The following is a 23,310-nucleotide window of genomic DNA, read 5'->3' on the forward strand; positions in this document are numbered from 1 at the left end:
AGAATGATCATGATGCCCTCATGTCCATATTTTATTTTATCGACACATCTATCTCTAAACATGTGGACATATTTTTCGATATCGGCTTCCGCTTGAGGACAAGCGAGGTCTAAGCTTGGGGCAGTTGATACGTCCATTTTGCATCATGCTTTTATATCGATATTTATTGCATTATGGGCTGTTATTACACGTTATGTCACGATACTTATGCCTATTCTCTCTTATTTTACAAGGTTTACATGAAGAGGGAGAATGCCGGCAGCTGGAATTCTGGGCTGTAAAAGGAGCAAATATTAGAGACCTATTCTGCACAACTACAAAAGTCATGAAACTCCACGAAATTCATTTTTGGAATTAATAAAAAATACTAAGCAAAAGGAAGACCATAGGGGGGCCACCCACTATCCATGAGGGTGGGGGTGCGCCCTACCCCCTAGGCGTGCCCCCTGCCTCGTGGGCCCCCTGGCAGCCTTCTAGTGACCATCTTCTGCTATATGAAGTCTTTTACCCTGGAAAAAAAAATCATCAGCATGCTTTCAGGACAAAACTCGGCCGCCACGAGGCGGAACCTTGGCGAAACCAATCTAAGGCTCCGTCGGAGCTGTTCTGCCGGGAAACTTCCCTTTGGGAGGGGGAAATCATCACCATCGTCATCACCATTGATCCTCTCATCGGGAGGGGGCCAATCTCCATAAACATCTTCACCAACACCATCTCCTCTCAAACCCTAGTTCATATCTTGTATCCAATCTTTGTCCCAAAACTTCAGATTGGTACCTGTGGGTTGCTAGTAGTGTTGATTATTCCTTGCAGTTGATGCTAGTTGGTTTATTCGGTGAAAGATCATATGTTCAGATCCTTAATGCATATTAATACCCCTCTGATTATGAACATGAATATGCTTTGTGAGTAGTTACATTTGTTCCTGAGGACATGGGAGAAGTCTTGTTATAAGTAGTCATGTGAATTTGGTATTCGTTTGATATTTTGATGAGATGTATGTTGTCTCTCCTCTAGTGGTGTTATGTGAATGTCGACTACATGACACTTCAGCATTGTTTGGGCCTAGAGGAAGGCACTGGGAAGTAATAAGTAGATGGTGGGTTGCTAGAGTGACGGAAGCTTAAACCCTAGTTTATGCGTTGCTTCGTAAGGGGCTGATTTGGATCCATATGTTTCATGCTATGGTTAGGTTTACCTTAATACTTCTTTTGTAGTTGCGGATGTTTGCGATAGGGGTTAATCATAAGTGGGATGCTTGTCCAAGAAAGGGCAGAACCCAAGCACCGGTCAACCCACATATCAAATTATCAAAGTAATGAACGCGAATCATATGAGCGTGATGAAAACTAGCTTGACGATAATTCCCATACGATAATTCCCATGTGTCCTTGGATAATTCCCATGTGTCCTCGGGTATGAAAGGACTACGGTAGATCCCCTACACTTGTGGGTCATCATATATTTTGGAACAGACAGAGTATGAAGTAATTTCTAAAATGTCTTAGGCTTCCCTGTAAATTCTGTAAATTGATGGCATATCATTAAAACCTACAGGGTGCACCACCGATGGTGAAAATACCTCACAGGATGATGTTGGACATTCTTATACAAACTTCAGCTTACTGGTGGTTGAGTCGAAGTAAAATGTGATAGTGGCATGATGAGACCATGTCAGAATTCTTGCTGCTATGGAAGCAAAAGGATTCATGAAACCCACGGTGAAAACAGAGATAAGATACTACAATTACAGTAGCATGGAGAAACCGAGGACACGAAATGAGTCTGAAGAATGCTATGGCTGGTTCGTTCTAGCTAAGTACATGCAGGCTTCTCTTACATATATGCAACGTAACAACGTGAATGACTAGAACTATTGTGATGTTGCTCTATTGTAAGAGTACAAATGACTCATGGCTATCTTTCTTTTGTTTAATGCGATGTGTGGTAGAAGATGTACTCACAGGAAGACTTTGGGGCTGTTTGGTTGCTGCCCACATTCACCCTACCAAAACATGGGCCGACCAAAGAAGTTGGCGAGCAAATGGCCCGCCCTAGTTTGGCCAAACAATTTGGCATGGAATTAGACAGAGGGAGTGTGGGCGAGCTAGGCGTGCAAATAAATCGGTAGCTGTCGGGGAAACTGATCCACGAACACCTGCGGGGCTGGCGGACCGTGGCCCCTTTCGGTTCGGCGGGGGGCGGAGGTCGCGCGAAGAGCAGATCGAGGCGAAGCACACAAGCAGTTTACCCAGCTTCGGAGCTCTCCAGAGAGATAATACCCCTACTGCTGCTTGTCTGATTCTATTATGTTCTTGCTCGAGAGTGAGCTAAGTGTTTCCCTGGTTTCCGAATGAGTCGAACCTCCTCTACGTTGCGCATGGGCCTCCTTTTATACGCTAAAGGGGTCACCGACAGGTGGCAACGCAGAGAAGGGTATAAGTGTAAAAAGAGAGGTGGTTGGTACAGCTACCTGTACAGTGCATCCTACCTAACCCTGACGGCAAGGGACAAGGGCATTAAATGCCCGTCTGTGTCGCCCAAACAGTGCAGAAAAGGTACCGTCAGGGACGCCACCGCTCGCCACGATGGCAGTCTTGTCATCTCCGCATGTCACCGCGCACCGCTGGCTGCACAGCCTTCTGCCACGCGTGTCTGGAAAGGCCCCCAGAGCGACACGTTGGTGGATGTGCTGGAGTGTGGGTACAGGGTGGCCGCCTGCCGCGGCAAGCGCCTTGCCGCGGCCGTTGTCTTGCCGGGTCCGGAAGCTTGTCGCTCACTGGGCCTCGAGATGCCTTGGTTGGTCTTCCCGGCAAGCTCCTCTTGCCGGGGCCTTGTTGCCTTGCCGGGGCGCGTGGCGCGTCGCGGCAAGTTCCTTGGGATGCCTTGGTTGGCCTTCCCGGCAAGCTCCTCTTGCCGGGGCCTTACCTCCTTGACTTGAATACTTTGTTCTTGAATGGCTCCAAAGGAAACCATGGAGGACCTTGGCGGTCGCCCGGCAAGCCTTGCCGCGGGGCGCTGCAACTGCCCGTGCACAAGTTCGGGGTACTAGGGTACCCCTACTCTAGTACACCGACAGGAGCCCCCGGGCCTGGGCCACACACGGTGCCGAGCGCTGTTGGGCCAGGCCCAAAACAGGGCACGGGCACACACGGCCTGGGCCACGCCGAATCTTGCTCCGTATCCATCGCGCCCTTCCCTAACGGCACGCGTTGAATGCGGCGTCGTGGGAGAGATCGTGGGTGGTTTCTTTATTCGGAAGGGCGAAACGTCCGCCCCTCCCTCTTTATAAGCAGAGGAAACAGGGGTAGTTCGCCCACCTTGCCGTCTGTTGCTCCGACTCCAAAAATCTCCGCCGCTCCCCCCATCATCTCAAAGCCAAAAAAAGAACAGTGCTCCGCCCCCCATTGCCACCGGCGCAACCAACGCCGCCGATCTCCCTCGCTACCTCCGCCATGGCTTCGAAAGCCGACAAGGGGAAGGGCGTGAAATCGGCTGAGGCGCAACGGCTCGCGGCGCTGTGGAAGGAGCGGGCCCTCTTCTCCCCTCAGCTCGGCGCGAAGGAGCTGAGGGAGTACTTCTATCTCTTCTGGTCGATGGAGACACGGGCGCATCCCCGCACGAGGGTACTCCCGGCCACCGCTTCGAGATTGGCTCCGAATGAACACCCCTTTTTCGCGCTGTTCTTCTACTGCGGGCTCTTCCCGCCCTTTTCTGATTTCTTCTGCGACATCATGAACACCTACGGGTTCCGCCTCCTTGACTTCACCCCCAACGCTGTTCTGACCATGGCGGTTTTCGCACATTTGTGCGAAAACTTTGTCGGAGTCCACCCAAATTTAGCCCTTTTCCGCCATTTCTTCATGCCTCGGGTCGAGAGAGGAGAGCCGCTTGCCGGAGGGATCGCCTGGATCTCGAGAGTCGGCAAGAAGGAGGCGTATTTGGAGAGTGAGCTCCACAACAAGTGGGAGGAGTGGAGAGCGGAGTGGTGCTGGATCGTCGAGGAGAACCCGCAGCCGTTCACCGCCGTGCGCCAAGCCCCAATAGTACGCGGCAACGATTGGAGCAGCGTGGCCCCGGAAGACGACAGGCTGAAGATCGCCACCACCCGAATCCTTCGCCTCAGGCTTCCCGGGCTCACTGTAGGCGCTGTAGGCACAGACTTTCTTCGCCGCCGCATCGCTCCCCTGCAGGAGAGGGGGAGACCTGCCTGGGAGTTCAAGAACTCGGCGGATATCATGAGGCTGCGCCCGGGCCTCAATTTCCACTTCACCGTCCTGGAGCTAGATGCGATGCTCCTGGAGCTGTTCAAGCGCGACCCTCAGCACCCATTTATGTTGCCGCGGACTGTTGTTCCACTGTGCAACAATTCGTCGCTTGATCGGATCCGCGCGATGATGCCGTTGTGCGATTCGCACGGAATCGCCCCAACTTGGCAAGAACCTGCGGATGACGTCGTACAAGCGTTCTTCGACGACTTGGTGGAAGTGCCGGTCCGCACTGATGAGCAGAAGAGCCTCACCCGCGACACCTGATGAGATGCAGCGCATCGCCATCAGGCTGGAAGAGGTGGCGGCAGCAGTTGCCGCAGGCGAGTTCGGGTTCACCATGGAGGAGGCAGAGGCAGCAGAGGCGGCAAGCCTTGCCGAGCGCACGGAGTTTGCTGGCGAGGAAGATCTTGCCGGCTCTGAAGCTGAGCCGAGCGAGCCCGGCAAGGAAGAGCCCGAACCTTCAGACAGCTTGCAGCAGGCGGAGCCCCCGGCCCTGCCAAGAAGGCGTCTCCGCAAAGCCGCAGACGTAGCAGGGCGGCAGACGGGCCAACAGCCGCCAAGCCGCGCGACGTGCTCTACCGCGGCAAGCACCGTTGCCGCAGGAGCGCCTCACGCCGCTGCGGCAACTGGCGCAGGGTCTTCCCGGTCCACCACCACTGCTCCTGCCAAGCGGGCGAGGGAGCCTACTCCTCCGCCTCGCCGCACCGGAGGCGAGCCGGACTTTGATCTCACCGCGCTCAGCTCCGACGACGAAGAAGAAGAGTAAGATCCCCCTGCCATCCTCGTAGTTCTTCAATTCTTGCTACCTTGTTGCTTTCGTCTTGTTTCTGACTTGTTTCGATCTGGATCCATTCCTTTTCAGGACGCTGGCCCAGAGAGCGGCGAAGAGAGCCAAGGCCCCTGTGATTGTCATCGAAGATGACCCCACCGTGTCAGCAGGTGGTGTGTCTGAGACCACCTTGACGGACCCGGCAGCTACTCCCCAGAGCAGCCCCCAGCGTGAGTACATGGTTTACTTCTCGCTGACAGGCGCTCATGATTGCTCTTTCTTTGCTGATATCTTGCTTGTTAATTTGTGTAGGAGCAGAACAGCCTCTCCAGGAGGGCCCGAAAGCCGCCCCCGAAGCGCCATCTGCTTCAACTACGCCGCCAAGGGAGGAGTCCCCGGCAAGGGAGCGCTCTCCGGCAAGGGAGAACTCCCCGGCAAGGGACAGTTCTCCGGCAAGGGACGACACCAGTGATCCTCTGGCGGTTGATACCGCGGCCGCAGATCCTAGTACAGGTAATCTTCTTGCCTGAAAACTTCCCTTGGGTTCTTCTTCTCCTGATTTTCTTCTTACATATGTGCTTGACTTCTCTCCCTTCTTCGTTCTTCAGATCCATCTGCCGTGGAGCCAATGGAGACCGAGGATGCCAGCGAGGGGGGCGCGCGTGGCAGCAACGACGGCGCCGCCGCCAACGAAGAAGGGGCCGGTGCTGATGAGCCCGCCGGCGAAGAGGCCGCCAAGGCTGCCGCCGCAGAAGCTGGCGAGGGGTCGGGCGATCGTACTGACGGCCCTGAGGCCGCAGGAGCACCAGGTGCTGTGCCGACCGCCAATCCCTCCGCCGCTGCCGTGGAGCCAGGCTCCAAAGAGCCCCAGCCCGGCGCCTACTTGAAGGCCGGCGACGGTATCTTCATCAAGCTTCCCTGGGCGTCGAGCTCCAGGGCGCCGGTCGAAGGAGAAGCTTTTGACGAGGCGGTGCTCGCCTCCGCCGGGCTGTCATTGGTCGATGCGCCAAGCAGCAGTAGTGGCGAGCCTGAGGAGGAACAGCTGCTGCGGAAGGTGCTGTCACTCTACCGCGCACGACAAGCCAAGCTGGCTTCCTGGGAAGCGCTTGTGGCGAAGGCGGGAGTCGATATGGAGAAACGCGCGGAGGAGCTCCGGGGCCTCAATCAAGAAGCTCTCCGGTCCCTGGCACAAGAGCGGGAGCGACTCGCCGAGGAGCGTACAGCCTTCCTTCTCGAGAAGGCCGAAGCTGAGGAGGAACAAAGGCTTGCTGCCGAGAGGCAGTCCGCGCGAGAAGGCGAGTTGGTGCAGCGGAAGGCCAACCTCGACAGCTACGAGGAGGAGCTTGCCGCGCACGAGGAAACACTTGTTGGGGTTCTCAAGGAAGCAAGGGATGCTGCCGCAACTGCAGAGGCCGCCAAGAAAGAGCTGGAGGTGAATGTGGCACAGCTGGAGGCCAATATCAGGAAGAGCGGCGAGGAGCTTGCCGCGCTCAAGCGTGAGCGCAAGAAGGATGCTGCCGCCCATGGTGAGCTGCAGGGTCTTCTTGCTAAGAGGAACAAGGAGCTCAGCACCGCCAAGGACTCCAACGCGGATCTCGAGTTGAAGCTGGCTACGCTGACTCAGACGCTGCACGGTGCCAAGGAGCAAGAGGTGACCTTGTCGGAGAAGGTCAAGGCCAACGAGGCGCTGTTGGCGAATGCCACTGCCGCCCACAACGCCTTCAGGGAGACAGTGGAGCATTGGACTGAAGGTCTCGTGGATGCTGCTGCTGCCATCGACGGGGAGTTGGCGCAGCTGGGGATAGAGGATTTTGGGTATCCCTCCGACAAGCATCTCCAACCCAGCGCCAAGCTCAGCCTGTTCTTCAAGGGCGTGGCGATGGCACTCCAGCGAGTCCGGGAGACGATCCCAAAGCAGCTGGCCGACGAGTCGCGCAGGATTTGCGCGGGAGTTCTCCAGAAGGTGCTGATGAAGGTGGCGTTCCGCAATCCAGGCCTCACCCTTACCAACGTCCTCAAATCCTTGCCGCCGAATGCTGATCGGGATGCGCTCAAGGCCCTTGTCGCACCCATTGTGGACAAGGTGAACGAGATCAAGAGGGTTGAGGGCGATCGCGTAGATTAGGCCGCCCATTTTTCTTTCTCCTTGTCGCTGCTAGCCATATTATAAGATCAATCTGTTAGAGCTGCGACAAGTTATTTTGTAATATAACTCTATTTCTGTTATCGATTGCTACGTTATTTCCTTTACTAGATTCCTTCCTTTGTATGTTTTTACCCTACGCTTTTAGGGAACTTGTCGGCGCAGGCACCCGAGCCGCGAGCGCTAAGTGCGGGACGTCAGCAGCCTGCTGGCGGTGCCGCTTCCGACAAGAAACCTTGTCGCGACTAGATGCAGCACACTTAAGTTGTTGAGCGGACTCGAAACAAAGTAAGGGCGCAACTAGCTACGAGTTGGTTCCTCCGCGCACAGGTTTTCCATACAAAGTCCGGTCGTTCGAGGAAGATAACTTAAAAATTAAAACTAATTGCTCAAACTTTGGCAACTTAGCTTTTCTGTCGTTTGCTTCCCGGCAAGGCGAAACTTCCTTAAACGACGCCTGGTCCACACCATTATCTACTCCTTCCCCTCCGGCAAACTTGTGTGCGAGGGAACCTTCCTTTCCTTTGTTGAGAAAAAGAAAGAAGAGAAAATAAAGATATGGAGCCTTTCGGCTCGTTATTGCTTACCGGAGGTAGGTGCTGCACAAAGTGTCAGATAACACATGCTAGAAATCATATAATGCATGAAATTGACAAGATGTGCGGAGCACATTAGCTTTACTTATGCACGGGATCTGCGCCCGGCTTTGTACAAAGGATTACATGCAACATCGGCAAGACTTGTACAAAAGGTGGTTGTCGGAACAGGTTCCGGCAACCGCGCCCTACGGGTAAAACTTACGAAGATGCTCAATGTTCCAAGAGTTGCTCACCGGAGTGCCATCTTCGGTCTCAAGGCGGACAGCGCCAGGCCTAGCGACTCGTTTCACCCGATAAGGGCCTTCCCACTTCGGCGTCAACTTGTTGGAATTCTTGGCGGATTGAACGCGCCGAAGAACAAGGTCGCCTTCCTCGAAGCTTCTGGCATTAACTTTGCGGCTATGGTAGCGGCGCAAAGCTTGCTGGTATCGAGCAGCTCGTACAGCAGCCTGAAGACGATCCTCCTCAAGGAGCAGTGCGTCATCTTGTCGCAGCTGCTCTTGCTCAAGCTCATCATAAGCGAGCACTCGAGGTGATCCGTATACGAGTTCCATGGGGAGAACTGCCTCTGCTCCATAGACTAGAGCGAAAGGTGTCTGGCCAGTGGCTCGATTTGGCGTCGTCCTGATCGACCAAAGAACCACCGGCAGCTCCTCGATCCAGTTTCTTCCGCACTTGTGCAGCCTGTCGAAAGTTCTGGTCTTGAGCCCGCGCAGCACTTCAGCATTTGCCCTCTCCGCTTGACCGTTGCTTCTCGGATGAGCAACAGAAGCGAAGCAGACCTTGGCGCCAAGATCTTGGACGTACTGCATGAAGGTGCGGCTCGTGAATTGTGTGCCGTTGTCGGTGATGATCCTGTTAGGGATCCCGAAACGGCAAACAATCGACCTGAAGAACTTGACTGCTGACTGTGCTGTCACCTTCCTCACTGGTTCCACTTCCGGCCACTTTGTGAACTTGTCGATTGCAACGTACAAGTACTCAAAGCCCCCGACAGCTCGGGGAAAGGGGCCGAGGATGTCGAGCCCCCAGACCGAAAATGGCCAGGATAAAGGAATCGTCTGGAGAGCTTGAGCTGGCTGGTGTATCTGCTTGGAATGGAACTGGCACGCTTCACACTTGGTTACTTGTGCAGTTGCATCCTGGAGGGCTGTCGCCCAAAAGAAACCTTGCCGGAACGCTTTGCCGGCAAGTGCTCTTGCGCCAATGTGGTGACCACATGTGCCTCCATGTATCTCTGCCAACAGCTTTTGTCCGTCTTCCCGGCAAATACACTTCAATTTCACACCGTTGAGTCTTCTTCTGTACAGTGTGCTGTCGACAAACTGGTACATACTCGACTGCCGGGCTACTTTTTCCACTTCTTCTTGCTCTTCGGGAAGTTCTCCTGTCTGAAGGAAATGGACAATCTGCTGTGCCCATGCTGGAGCTTGAGGCTCGACAACAAGGACTAAAGGCACATCTGCTACTGCGGGAACATCCGCTTCTACGGCGAGAACCTGTGGTTCTGCCGGAGCTTGATGTTCCCCGGCAAGCTTGCCGGAGCAAAACTTGTCGGGAGCGTCTGCTTCAACGGAACAAGCCCTAAGGCCTGCCGGAGCAGACCGCTCCTCAGCATCCTTGGTGTTGATCTTGGGGACCTTCTTGGCGGCGGCTTCGGGGAGCTCTGCCGAAAAGTAGTCACCGGAAATCAACTTCCTCTTATTGCTCTGTCCCATTGATGGTGCTACGGATGGTTGAGTCAGCTTGAGCGCAAAAATCCCTGGTTCCACAGGTAACTTTAGTGCGGCGCACTTCGACAGGGCATCAGCAATGTCATTCTGAGCTCTTGGAACATGCTCCATCTGTAGGCCGTCAAAGTGCTCTTTTAGCTTTCTCACTTCATCAACATACGCTTGCATCAACGGACTCTGATAGTTCTTGTTCACTTGGCGGACGACAAGCTGTGAGTCACCCCTGACAATGAGCTTCTTGATCCCAAGGTCTGCTGCGATCCTGAGACCGGCAAGCAATCCTTCATACTCTGCAGTATTGTTGGTTGCTTGCTCCTTGCGAAAGTGCATCTGGACTACGTACTTGAGGTGCTCTCCGGTGGGTGCGACAAGCAGCACGCCTCCTCCGGCGCCTTGCAGCGAGAAGGCACCATCAAAGTACATCAGCCACTCTTTGCTCGCCTCCTTGACGGGGATGCTCGTCTCCGGAGTTTCTTCATCTGGTGTTGGCGTCCATTCTGCTATGAATTCCGCCAATGCTCTGCTTTGGATAGTTGAAGTACTTTCAAACTTGAGGCCAAAGCTTGATAGTTCCAGCGCCCACTCGACAATCCTGCCTGTCGCTTCTGGATTTTGCAGTATCTCTTTAACGGAAAGCGAGTGACAACTGTGATCTCATGTGCTTGGAAGTAATGGCGCAGCTTTCTCGAGGCCATGAGAAGGCCGAAAAGCAATTTCTGCACACCGGAGTACCTTGATCTAGCCCCCTGCAGAAGGGAACTGACAAAGTAAGCTGGGCGCTGCACCATTCTCTTCTGCATCTTGTCATGCTCCTGCGCAGATCCATCCTTGTCGGGACCAGAGCTTGTCGGCGAAGCCCCTGCTTGTCGCTGGATGTACCTGCCGTGGTTGCCGGCTCATCATCTGCCTCCCTCTCCGCCACTAACGCAGCACTAACCACTTGATTGGTTGCCGCTATATACAGCAGCAACTTCTCTCGTGGTTTAGGTGCGACAAGTGTTGGAGTGGAGGACAGGTATCTCTTCAAGTCCTGCAGCGCAGCCTCCGCCTCCGGAGTCCATTTCATTGGACCTGCCTTTTTCAATATTTTGAAAAATGGCAGGGCGCGCTCAGCAGATCTAGAGATAAACCTGCTGAGAGCAGCCACGCAACGGGCAAGCCTTCGTACATCCTTGACGCGCTTTGGTGCTTCGATCTGCTCAATGGCCTTGATCTTGTCGGGGTTAGCTTCAATTCCCCGCTGAGACACGAAGAACCCGAGAAGCTTGCCAGAAGGGTACTCCAAACACGCACTTCTCGGGGTTAAGCTTGAGGTTGATCTTGCGCAGATTTGTAAATGTTTCGTCCAAATCTTGAATCAGGGTCGCCCTGTCCTTGCTCTTGACCACTATGTCATCCATGTAGGCTTCCACATTTCTGTGCATCTGCGGCTCAAAAGCATGGTGGACTACCCTTGCAAATGTTGAACCAGCATTCTTCAAACCGAAAGGCATCCGTACGAAACAGTACGTGCCACACGGGGTGATGAATGCAGTCTTCTCCTCATCCTCTTCTGCCATGAAGATCTGATGGTATCCTGAGTATGCATCAAGAAATGAAAGCAAATCACATCCGGCCGTGGAGTCAACAATCTGATCGATGCGCGGCAAGGGAAATGGGTCTTTGGGACAAGCTTTATTGACATCAGTGAAGTCGATACAAAGCCTCCATTTTCCGTTAGCCTTGCGCACAACTACAGGATTGGCCAACCATGTAGGATGGAGCACTCCTCTGACAAGGCCTGCTGCTTCCAACTTCTTGATTTCTTCTGCGATGAATTCTTGGCGCTCCACTGCCTGTTTCCTGACTTTCTGCTTGACGGGCCGCGCATGAGGACAGACGGCAAGGTGGTGCTCAATTACTTTCCTGGGAACACCGGGGATGTCAGACGGTTGCCATGCAAACACATCGACATTCGCCCGCAGGAAAGCAACAAGCGCGCTTTCCTATTTGGGGTCAAGAGTGGCACTGATGGTGAAGGTACCACCAGTGCCGTCCTCCTTGGCGGACACCTTCTTGGTCTCAGGTGGGGCTGCCATTGTCTTCTTACACTTGCCGGTGGAGCTCGATGGTGCGTCCTCGACGGTAGCGCAGCACTCCGAAGAGGTGCGCTTGCCAGAGTGGGCATCAGAGCTCTTGCCAGACTTTGTCTTCTTCTTCCTCCCGGGAGCTTCAGCGGCAAGTGACTTGCAATCTGTTGCGGCTGTTGCTTCCCGGTAGATCTTGTTGGCACAGATAAGAGCATACTTCTTGTCACCAGGGACAGAGATGACACTTATTGGGCCTGGCATCTTCAGAACATTGTATGGATAATGAGAGGCTGCCATGAACTTGGCAAGTGCTGGACGGCCAAGGATTCCATTGTAAGGCAATGGAAAGTCAGCAACATCAAACGTAACCCTCTCAGTCCTGAAGTTTAACTCGCTGCCAAATGTTACCGGCAACGTGATCTTTCCCTTCGGCTTGCTCCTTCCCGGGTTGATTCCTTGAAACGTACCAGTCTCTTCGAGCTCGCTGTCAGGGATCTGGAGTTCTGGAGCACCGCGGAGGAGATCAGGTTCAAGCCGGCCCCGCCGTCAACTAGCATCTTAGTGACTTTGAGGTTGCGGATAGTTGGTTAAACCAACATCGGCAAGCACCCGACCGCAGTTATGCGATCAGGGTGGTCCTCAATATCAAAGATGATAGGCGTGCTGGACCATTTCAGAGGCTTGCGTGACTCGACGGGTGGTTCTGCTGCATTAACTTCCCGCACCCACTGCTTGAGCTGGCGGTGTGAAGTATGCATAGAAGCACCGCCATCAACGCACAGGACCTCTGTGGCTTTCTGGAACTCCTGCTCATCAGTCTCAAAATCATCCATGTCTTCTTCGTCGTCTTCATCCTCATCCTTGTCGCGGCCGCGAGGAGGTCTGTCTCTTTGCCGCTGCTTGGCCTTGCCGCGGCGTCCTCCTCGGCCGGGACGTTTCTTGCCGGATCCTCCAGCACCTTCCTGGGCCTTCTCCTTGTCGCGCCGCTCGTATTCAGCTTTCTGTTGCTCAACAAGCTGCTCGACTTTCTTGCAGCTCTGGAGATCGTGGCCCTTGGTGCGGTGGATCTTGCAGTACTGCTTGTTGGTGCCGTCCTGCTTGTCGGCGACCACCACCTCTGCGGCGACCTCCTTGCTGGAGCTGCCAGCTTTGGGCGTCGTGCCGAGCTGCTCAACGATTAGCACCTCTTTGCCTTTCTTCCTCCTGTTGTTCCGCCGCCGGTTTTTCTTTGCCGGGGCAGCATCATCACTGTCAGATCCCCCTGCTCCTATGTTCTCTCCGGGGAGTCTCCTCCCTTCCTCAGCACGTGCACACTTGTCGGCCAGGGCATATATCTCACTAACGTCCCTGATCTTGCACATCGCCATTTCCTCCCGCATCCTGCGGTTTCGCACGTTCTGATGGAACGCGCTGATTACCGCGGCAGGGTGGACATCTGGGATGTTGTGCTGCACGCTACTGAATCTCTGAATATACTTGCGCAGGGGTTCTCCTTCCTTCTGGGCGAGCAGATGAAGGTCACTCTCTTGGCCATGAGGCTTGTGGCCTCTTGTGAAGGCGCCGACAAACTGATGGCACAAATCGGCCCAAGAGGATATGGAGTTGTCCGGCAAGTGCATGAGCCAGGATCTGACGTTGGGCTTGAGCACCAGCGGGTAGTAGTTGGCAAGGATCTTGTCGTCCCGTCCCCCGGCAGCCTGCACCACAATGGTGTAGATGCTGAGGAACTCCGATGGATGCGTCTTGCCGTCGTACTTCTCCGGTACGTCTGGCTTGAAGTTCTTTGTGCTGGGCCACTCGACTTGCCGCAGCTCACGAGTGAACGCAGGGCAACCTACCGCGTACGGCAGATCGCCTGGTTCCCCTGGCGGATGCATGTCAACAGAAGGCCCAGCATGCTTGTCGGATTGACGTCGCGCTTCTCTTCGGCGCTCGATGCGAGTACGAGTGTCTTCTTGCTGTCGATCGTGAAGAACTTGGCGCTGATCGCGACGAGCTCGTGGATCCGACGATGCGGTGGAGTCGCTGTCGAGGTGGATCCGGCGAGTCGGCGATCTTGGCCTTCGGGGTGGTGATTTCATGGTTGTTGCACCCCCACCAGTTTCATCGCCACCGGCCCGCGCCTGGCAAACCTGCCGCGGTGGCGACGCACTCGGCTGCCGCAGAGTGTCGCCATTGGCGTAGCCGATGAGACTCTGAATGGTGGCCCTCCATTCGTCGATCTTGTCCGACGTCGGAGGGTAATCCAGGAGCAGTTGAGCTCGCGCCAAAGCTTCTGCCGGAGTGGTGGGTGGCAGTGGCGGACGGCGCGAGGAGCGGGATGTGCTCGGACTTCTAACTATGTTAGAAGGAGCATTATCCCGTCCGGGCGACCGTGTCTTTCTCGTGCTGGCACGTTGGCGTGCATGCTGGTCTTGAGCGCCTTGGGATCCACCAGCTTGATCTTGGCCCAACAAACATATGGTACTGCGAGTACCATGACGTTGTCGGTCCTGCGCCTCCTGAGATGGGCGCGGAACAAGCGCGGACGTCGAGGTCTGCGCCGCCTTGCCTTTGGGCCTGGCAGCGTCGTGAGCTTCCTTGTCGACGTCCGTCCTTCCGCCGACGTCTACCCCACCACCCGTTTGCTCCGGTGGCGGTGGGATCAACGTGGACGGAACTGCTGCCTCCGAAGCCTTCTTCTTCGGTGGCATGTTGATGAAGAAAATGAAGATCTAGCTCGTGTGAATGCCGGATCAGGTTCACACAATCTCGACGCCCCCTACCTGGCGCGCCAAAGATGTCGGGGAAACTGATCCACGAACACCTATGGGGCCGGCGGACCGTGGCCCCTTTCGGTTCGGCGGGGGGCGGAGGTCGCGCGAAGAGCAGATCGAGGCGAAGCACACGAGCAGTTTACCCAGCTTCGAAGCTCTCCAGAGAGATAATACCCCTACTGCTGCTTGTCTGATTCTATTATGTTCTTGCTCGAGAGTGAGCTAAGTGTTTCCCTGGTTTCCGAATGAGTCGAACCTCCTCTACGTTGCGCATGGGCCTCCTTTTATACGCTAAAGGGGTCACCGACAGGTGGCAACGCAGAGAAGGGTAAAAGTGTAAAAAGAGAGGTGGTTGGTACAGCTACCTGTACAGTGCATCCTACCTAACCCTGACGGCAAGGGACAAGGGCATTAAATGCCCGTCTGTGTCGCCCAAACAGTGCAGAAAAGGTACCGTCAGGGACGCCACCGCTCGCCACGATGGCATTCTTGTCATCTCCGCATGTCACCGCGCACCGCTGGCTGCACAGCCTTCTGCCACGCGCGTCTGGAAAGGCCCCCAGAGCGACACGTTGGTGGATGTGCTGGAGCGTGGGTACAGGGTGGCCGCCTGCCGCGGCAAGCGCCTTGCCGCGGCCGTTGTCTTGTCGGGTCCGGAAGCTTGTCGCTCACTGGGCCTCGAGATGCCTTGGTTGGTGTTCCCGGCAAGCTCCTCTTGCCGGGGCCTTGTTGCCTTGCCGGGGCGCGTGGCGCATCGTGGCAAGTTCCTTGGGATGCCTTGGTTGGCCTTCCCGGCAAGCTCCTCTTGCCGGGGCCTTGCCTCCTTGACTTGAATACTTTGTTCTTGAATGGCTCCAGAGGAAACCATGGAGGACCTTGGCGGTCGCCCGACAAGCCTTGCCGCGGGGCGCTGCAACTGCCCGTGCACAAGTTTGGGGTACTAGGGTACCCCTACTCTAGTACACCGACAGTAGCGATCCAAACAGAGGCCCACACCCTGATAATCCCCAAGTGCAGGGAATCATCGTAGCAATTCCCAAAGGTGGAAGTGATAAGTATGGAGTGTCGAACCCACAAGGAGCTAAAGGTAAGATCAATATTCTCTCAAGCCCTATCTGCCACTGATACGACTCTACGTGCACCGAACGTTTGCTTCCAACTAGAAACAAGAAATAAACTTTGTTGTGGGTATAAAGAGGATAACTTTGCATGATATCGGAGAGCTAAAATATAAAAGTAGGTGCTGTTATCATAAAGTTATAATATATTACTAAATATTATAAATAGCAAGTGTGAAATAATGGTGGATCGGTGTGCGGAATTATCCTAGGCAATTGTTAACAAGATCGGTAGTCGTCATTGCAATTTCATATGAGGGAGAGGCATAAGCTAACATACTTTCTCTAGTTGGATCATATGCACTTATGATTGGAACTATAGAAAGCATCCACAACTACTAAAGATCATTAAGGTAAAACCCAACCATAGCATTAAAGCATCAAGTCCCCTTTATCCCATACGCAACAACCCCCTTACTCAGGTTTGTGTTTCAGTCACTCACGCAACCCACTATAAGCGAATCATGAACGCATTGCAACACCCTACAGAGGGAATCCCTCACGCTTGCACGACATGGAGGATACCATAGGACAGCACCAAAATAAAACATACAACTCGTACCAATCTAGACCATCAATCAACCCAAGGACAAAAGATATCTACTCAAAACATCATAGGATGGCAACACATCATTGGATCAAAATATGTGGCATAAAGCACCATGTTCAAGTCGGGACTACAGCGGGGTGCGGGAGAGTGGACCGCGTAAAAGAGATGAGGATGGTGATGTTGGTGAAGACGGTCACCGCGGCGATGATTCCCCTCCCGATGGCACTTTGGTGCCACCAAGAGAGAGGAGGAGAGGTTCCCCCCCTTGTGCTTCCTCCTCCATGGCTTTCCCCCTCTGGTCCTTGGCCTTCATGGCGATGATGGCCCCTCCGAGATCCTCCTCCATGGCCTCCGGTAATGATGGCCCCCTCCGGCAGGGTGCTGGAGAGGGCCTAGATTGATTTCTCGTGGCTATAGAGGCTCGCGGAGGCGAAACTTCCGATCTAGGTTATTTCCCCAAGGTTTCTATATTTATAGGAATTTTTGTGTAGGTTTCACGTCAGGGGGGTCTCCGGGCTGTCCACGAGATCGGGGGTGCGCCCTAGGGGGGTGGGCGCGCCCCCCACCCTCGTGGGAAGCCCGGGACTCTTTTGGACCAACTCCGATGCTCCGTGGTCTTCTTTTGGTCCATAAAAAATCATCAAAAATTGGCACGTCAATTGGACTCTGTTTGGTATTCCTTTTATGTAAAACTCAAAAACAAGGAGAAAACAGAAACTGGCACTGGGCTCTAGGTAAATAGGTTAGTCCCAAAAATCATATAAAATGGCATATAAATGCATATAAAACATCATAGATGGATAATATAATAGCATGAATACTTCATAAATTATAGATACGTTGGAGACGTATCAGCATCCCCAAGCTTAATTCCTGCTCGTCCTCGAGTAGGTAAATGATAAAAGAAATAATTTATGAAGTGTGAATGCTAGCAGGTGCACAAGTTTGATTAATGATAATTTCAATCACCTTTTCTAGCATCAATATGTGTCATAATAGTAGCTTATCTCATAAAACTTTTCATGATCAAGTAACAATCTATTCACAATGTCAAGTATGGTTCAAAAACTTCATTGAGAACTAACAAACTATAATCTTAGTCATTGTAGCAATTGCAATTTATCATAACATTGGAAAGAGTCAATAATAGAGCTTTTCAGCAAGTCCACATACTCAACTATCATATAGTCTTCTACAATTACTAAAACTCACGCAATACTTGTGGTTATAGAGTTTTAATCGGACACTGAGAAAGATAGGGGCTTATAATTTCACCTCCCAACGTATTCACCTTTAGGTGATGTCAACAATAATAGCTCATGCTAACTTACATCCAATTGGATATATATATATATATATATATATATATATCAGGATCTTTCTAACACGAGGTGCTTGCCAAAGGATAAAATGAAAAAGGGAAAGGTGAGGATCACCTTGACTCTTGCATAATATAAAAGACATAAAGTAAAAGATAGGCCCTTTGTAGAGGGAAGCAGAGGTTGTCATGAGCTTTTATGGTTGGATGCACAAAATCTTAATGCAAAAGAACGTCACTTTATATTGCCACTTATATATGGACCTTTATTATGCAGTCTGTCACTTTTATTGCTTCCATAATAAGATCGTATAGAGCTTATTTTCTTCACACTAATAGATCATACATATTTAGAGAGCAATTTTTATTGCTTGCGCCGACGACAACTTACTTGAAGGATATTACTCAATCCATACGTAGGTATGGTGGACTCTTATGGCAAAACTTGGTTCAAAGATATTTGGAAGCACAAGTAGTATCTGATGAGGTTATGTACCTAGGGTAGGGTCATGGACCTATCTGGGATACCCTACCCAAGGACATCCTTAGAAGAAGCTACCTTCCAGTCGACCAAGAGGGACTTCACTCGACCAAGAGAGACATCACTCAACGACCATGAAGCCAACCACTCGACGGCCAGGAGACCTAAAGCCACTCAGCACGCAACGGTCTGCCATTAAGTAGCTTTAATAGTCTTCATGGCACTTTACGAGGGCATTACCAGTAACCCCCTATCTTAATGTACTTTAAACCCTGCATAACTGAGGGTCGGAGGGGTCTGGCGGACTCTATATAAGCCACCCCCCTCCTCAGTGTAAAGGGTTCGCACCCCTGTAACTCATATACACAGAAACCAGTCGACCGCCTCCGGGCTCCGAGACGTAGGGCTGTTACTTCCTCCGAGAAGGGCCTGAACTCGCTAAATACTCGTGTGTACAACTACTCCATAGCTAGGAACTTGCCTCTCCATACCTACCCCCCATTCTACTGTCAGACTTAGAACCACGACAGTTGGCGCCCACCGTGGGGCAGGTGTCTTAGCGACTTTTTGGAGAAGTTGCAATTTGTCCGATTGCCTTCATCATGGTTTCTGGCGGAGCTCTGGTCGAGGGCCGCGAGATCCGTCTCGGTGCGCTCGCTTTCATCGCCGACGACTCTGCTTGGCTCCAGGAGGCACCACTCGACATCGACGCGCTCCTCGTCCGCGGGGCGACGCACTTTCGGGCGTGTGTCCGCGGCGTCCTGCTGCGGCAGCCGTCGACCCCATACCGGTCGACTCCTGTGCTGTCTTCCCTCCCTGTCTCCCGCCAGCGCAAGCGCTCTGGTCGGTCGAGGCTTCAGCGATGGGTGAGACACGCAGTGGCTCGCCAATCGGCCACCACCCAAGTCGCGGCAATTGAGCCCGACGAATCTCTCTACGGCCTGTTCGATCTGTCGACTGGCTCCGTAGAGACTGCATCCGAGTGCGACAGCAGTGATCCAGCGGTGGAGGTCCTGATGGTCAATGGGCCTCGTAGCCCTCCCGGTTTCCCCCGCATCGACGGGATGGACGATGGAGGCGACCCCGCTCAGGCCCACGAAGAATATCAGCCCGAGCCGCTCACTTCTCAGCAAAGAGAAGATCTTCGCTGCCGGAACATGGATGCCCTGCATACTCCCATCGCAGGAGAAACTCCTGAGGCTCGTGCCTTGGAAGAGGCGCGTTTGGCCAACTTGGCTGAACGCACTCGACTGGAGAACCTCCAGCGAGCACTCGACGAGCGTGCGCGTCAACGAGTACCCGACTCCAGCCGACGTCAGCTCTTTCCGCAACCGACTCAGGTATATCGAACCCCGATTCAGAATTTGGCAGCTGCAGCCCGTATAGCGGAGTCAATTCAGCCCTCTCAGTCGGAGGCTGGAAGAGGCTTGATGCAGATCAGAGATTTGCTCCGGGCGGCAGGAGATCAGAATTCAGTTGTGTCACAGTCGCGCAACAGGATTCACAGTCGATCCGTCGCTGCGAATACTGTTCAGTCGGCTCACAGCCCAAGGTCGCCTCCGAGGCGCGTGGGACGTGAAGGCCGGCGGGACCACTATGATGATCGATTTGATCGTGATGATAGGCGTCGAGTGCCCACTCCTCCCCCGAGAAGTGGGTCTAACGCCCATCGGCAGCAAGATGACAGGCGCCAGCTCAGTGTTGGGCGGAGAGCTCCAGTCGACCCCAGAGAGCCAGGCTTTGACGCGAGATCCATCATCGTGCAAGGTTTGGTCGACCGGAACAGAGCTCACAGAGGTGGCCATGACAGAGATGTGCCCACAAGCAGCCGAGTCCACGTTTCAGGTCCAGAATGCTTTAGCAGAGCCATGAGAGCCGCAGTGATACCCCCCAACTTTAGGTTGGCGACTGGAGTAAGTAAGTTCACCGGAGAGTCTAAGCCTGAAACTTGGCTTGAAGACTACCGAGTGGCTGTACAAATTGGTGGCGGTAATGATGAGGTGGCCATGAAGCATTTGCCACTTATGCTAGAGGGTTCGGCCAGGGCGTGGTTGAATCAGTTAGCTCCTAGCAGCATTTACACCTGGGAAGATCTTTCCCGAGTGTTCGTCAGAACGTTCGAGGGAACTTGCAAGCGACCGGCCGGATTGACAGAGCTGCAAGTTTGCGTACAAAAGTCGAGTGAAACACTGAGAGATTACATCCAGAGATGGATCACTTTGCATCATACTGTAGAGAATGTGTCGGACCATCAAGCGGTCTGCGCCTTCAAGGATGGTGTCAAGAACAGAGAGTTGAGCCTGAAGTTTGGTCGAACTGGAGATATGACCCTGAGTCGGATGATGGAAATAGCCACCAAGTACGCCAATGGCGAAGAAGAGGACCGACTCCGGAGTGGCAAGTACAAGCCGAGTCAGTCGGAGAAAGGAAACTCCAGTCGGAAGCAGAAGCGGAAGGCCGAGCCGGCTGCTCCTGGAGAGGCTCTGGCCGTGACTCAGGGCAAATTCAAAGGGAAGCCCAAAGGATCTTGGAACCCCAAGAAGGTAAAGGATAAGGAAGGTAATGACGTGATGGATCTGCCGTGTCATATCCACACGAAGAAAGACGAAGAGGGTAACTTCATCTACCCAAAGCATACCACTCGCCAGTGCCGGCTCTTAATCCAGCAGTTTCAAGGAAAACAGCCGAAGGACAAAGAGAAGGAGTCGGACAAGGCCGAGGACAAGGAGGACAGTGATGGAGAGTACCCTCATGTCAACTCCACTCTGATGATTTTTGCTGATGTAGAGAGCAAAAGTCGACTGAAAGTGATCAACCGTGAGGTCAATATGGTCGCCCCGGCGACACCAAGCTATCTGAGATGGTCGCAAACTCCCATTACTTTCGACCAGTCTGATCACCCTACTCACATTGCCACCCCTGGGAGGCAAGCGCTGGTGGTCGACCCAGTCGTCGAAGGCACTCGACTGACGAAGGTATTGATGGATGGCGGCAGTGGATTGAATATACTGTATGCAGAGACGCTCAAGGGAATGGGCATTCCGATGTCCAGGCTCAGTTCCAGCAACATGAGTTTTCACGGAGTCATCCCTGGAAAGAAGGCTGAGTCACTCGGCCAAATAGCTCTGGATGTAGTGTTCGGCGACTCGAAGCATTTCCGCAAAGAGAAGCTGACATTTGAAGTCATGGATTTCCAAAGCGCCTACCACACTATTTTGGGAAGACCAGCCTATGCCCGCTTCATGGCTCGACCATGTTATGTGTACCTCAAATTAAAGATGCCTGGCCCCAAAGGCGTGATCACTATCACTGGCAGCCGGAAGATGGCAGAAGAGTGTTTCCAGAAAGGCTCAAAGATTGCGGATGACCAGATAACAGTGGTAGAGCTGGAAGGTTACAAGAAAAATGTAGATCCGAGTGATTTGTTACGGGCCAAGAAGCCCGCCACAGAGTCAGCGTTCCAGTCGTATGGGGAGACGAAGCCAGTTCATATCCACCCGACCGACCCCAACGCAGCTCCGACCCACATTTCCACAACACTCGACTCTAAATAGGAAGAAGCGCTCATCCAGTTCCTCCGTGAGAACTGGGACATCTTTGCATGGAAGCCAGCTGACATGCTGGGTGTTCCCAGGGGGCGGGCTGAGCATCGCCTTAGATTCGACTCAAAAGCAAAACCTGTTAAAGAACATCTTCGACAGTCCTCCGTTCAGAAGAAAAAAGCCATTGGCGAGGAGGTGGCTCGACTCCTTGCAGCAGAGTTCATCCGAGAAATATGCCACTCCGAGTGGCTCGCCAATGTCATCATGGTTCCCAAGAAGGACAACTCACTTCGCATGTGCATTGATTTCAAACATATCAATCGGGCCTGCCCAAAAGATCATTTTCCTCTCCCTCGCATCGACCAAATTGTCGACTCGACTGCGGGGTGCGAGAGATTGTCTTTTTTAGACGCTTATTCCGGGTATCATCAGATCCGTCTGTATGGACCTGACGAAATCAAAACAGCTTTCATCACTCCATTCGGGTGCTTCTGCTATATCACCATGCCATTCGGCCTCAAGAATGCCGGAGCCACGTTCATGAGAATGATTCAAAAGTGTTTACTCACTCAAATCAGTCGGAATGTGGAAGCATACATGGATGATATCGTGGTCAAGTCACGAAAGGGTTCCGACCTGTTGACTGACCTAGCTGAAACATTTGCCAATCTCAGGAGGTATGATATCAAGCTCAATCCATCAAAGTGCACATTCGGAGTACCTGGCGGAAAGTTACTCGGTTTTCTCGTTTCAGAACGAGGAATCGATGCTAACCCAGAAAAAGTTGGCACCATACTCCGAATGAAACGCCCTGTGCGTGTGCACGACGTCCAGAAGCTTACTGGATGCTTGGCCGCGCTAAGTCGATTCATCTCTCGCCTCGGTGAAAAGGCATTGCCCCTTTACCGACTGATGAAGAAGGCAGACAAGTTCGAGTGGACTCCAGAAGCTGATGCAGCGTTTGCCGAGCTAAAAACTCTGCTCTCCACCCAGCCGGTGCTTGCTGCTCCAATCAGCAAAGAGCCTCTGTTGCTTTATATTGCAGCCACAGGACAAGTCGTCAGTACAGTACTTACGGTCGAGCGGGAAGAAGAAGGGAAAGCCTTCAAAGTTCAGCGCCCAGTGTATTATCTCTCTGAAGTTTTGACCCCATCGAAGCAAAGATATCCCCATTATCAGAAGCTCGTATATGGGATCTACATGACCATGAAGAAGGTTGCTCATTATTTCTCTGATCATGACATTACAGTCGTCAGCGACGCACCATTGTCAGAGATTCTGCACAACAGAGATGCAACTGGTCGAGTGGCTAAATGGGCGATTGAACTCCTTCCCCTTGATATCAAATTCGAGGCAAAGAAAGCCATTAAGTCCCAGGCTATAGCAGATTTCCTTGCCGAGTGGATTGAGCAACAGCAACCGACTCAAGTTCACTCGGAGCATTGGACCATGTTCTTTGATGGCTCTAAGATGTTAAATGGTTCTGGTGCTGGGGTTGTTTTGGTTTCCCCCCGAGGAGATAAACTCAGATATGTGCTCCAAATCCACTTCGATTCCTCCAACAATGAAGCAGAATATGAAGCACTCTTGTATGGGTTGCGCATGGCCATTTCACTCGGCGTCCGTCGCCTTATGGTCTATGGCGACTCAGATTTGGTGGTCAATCAGGTGATGAAGGAGTGGGACGTTAGAAGCCCAGCCATGACTGGATACTGCAATGCAGTGAGGAAGCTCGAAAAGAAGTTCGAAGGGTTAGAGCTCCACCACATACCCCGACTGAAAAATCAAGCAGCTGACGATTTGGCGAAGATAGGATCCAAGAGAGAAGCCATCCCCAGTGATGTGTTCTTGGAGCATATCCACACTCCGTCAGTCGTAGAAGATCCTTTTACCGACGAAGCTCCGCAACCTAAGAGTGTTACGGATCCGACTGAGGTTGAAGTCCCAGCAGTGGTCGACCT

This window comes from Triticum aestivum, chromosome 2B (genome assembly GCF_018294505.1).
Source record: "Triticum aestivum cultivar Chinese Spring chromosome 2B, IWGSC CS RefSeq v2.1, whole genome shotgun sequence".
NCBI classification, from domain to species: domain Eukaryota; kingdom Viridiplantae; phylum Streptophyta; class Magnoliopsida; order Poales; family Poaceae; genus Triticum; species Triticum aestivum.